This window comes from Gekko japonicus, unplaced genomic scaffold (assembly GCF_001447785.1).
Source record: "Gekko japonicus isolate JY-2015 unplaced genomic scaffold, Gekko_japonicus_V1.1 scaffold2433, whole genome shotgun sequence".
Lineage (NCBI taxonomy): Eukaryota > Metazoa > Chordata > Lepidosauria > Squamata > Gekkonidae > Gekko > Gekko japonicus.
The window spans coordinates 184,921-186,295 of NW_015167608.1; positions in this window are offsets into that span (position 1 = coordinate 184,921).

Consider the following 1,375-nt stretch of genomic DNA (forward strand, 5'->3'; position numbering starts at 1 on the left):
GTCAGACTAGTATCTGGAAGATCCAGGTTCAAATCCCCACCTTTGCCATGGCAGCTTGCTGGGTGACCTTGAGCCAGTCACGCACTCCCAGCCTCGCCTGCCTCACAGGGTTGTTGTGAGGATAAAATGGAGAAGAGATTGATGTAAATAGGGTTGCCAGCGGTGTTCCCTCTAAGCTGAGTTAGTGTGCGCTAGCTCACAGTGTTTCAGCCTCCAGCTCGCACAATTTTGTCTTAGCTCAGGATGGCTCCAGAGCAAACTAATGTATGCAGTAGCCAAATTGCTCGCTCACAACTTTAATGTAAGTAAATCACAAAGTAGAATTTTTGCTCATAAGACTCCACAGCTTAGAGGGAGCATCGGTTGCCAGGTCTGGGCTGGAAAATACCTGGAGACTTTGGGGGTGGATCCAGGAGAGGTCGGGGTTTGGGGAGGGGCCTCAGCATGGTCCAATGCCATTAGAGTCCGCCCTTCAAAGCAGCCATTTTCTCCAGGGCTTGTATGACTTAACATGAAATAAGACTCCAAATATTTCTCAAATATACAATAATATGAAATACAAGAAATAGGAGTGTTAAGTAGTAAATGGTAGATATTGCTTTAAATCCCCAGCCTATCCACTGCATTTTTTTTTTTGTATTTCTTGTATTTCATATTATTGTATATTTGAGAAATATTTGGAGCCTTATTTCATGTTAAGCCATACAAGATTTATATTCATTCATCTGTTTCCTTACATTATTGTTCATTTTCTAGAATTGTGACAGAGAAACGACATATAGACTTCAAAACCCACCATTGGATTCCTGAAGCTCAGCCCGTCTGCCAACCATATGAGGATTAAAAAATTTAAAAAATAAAAATAACCCCCCCCTTTAGTTCCCATGGCAACTGGGAAGGGAGGGGAGGAGCCCCGCCAATCCCCCCCCCCCCAACGAGCAAAAAAAAAAAAAGGGCGGGAAGGCGAAATCAAAACAAATCCTGAGGCGAGTTCCGGGCCACCGAAGAGGAGGGGCCGCAGCCGGTCCCGCCCAGCGCTGTTGCCGCGGCGACGGTACTCTCGCGAGACATCGCAGCCGGCTGCAGTCCGTCCTTCGCCTTCTCTCTTTCTCTCCTCGCGCGCGCCAAGAGAGAGAGGAAAAAAAAGGAGAGCGCGAGAGAGAGAAGAACGCCGGGACCAATGGGCGGCCTGTGAGGCGTCACGTGACGGAGCACGCGGGGATTGCGAACGGGGCTGGCGCTGAGGTGTGTGAGGGGCTTGGGGGGGGGCGGTCGAGGGTTTCCCCCCCTCAGGGGCAGGTGGGGCGACCTGGATGCCGACTGGGGGTGGCGGAAATTCGTCAACGACCTTCCTTTTCAGGCCCAGAAGCCCTGC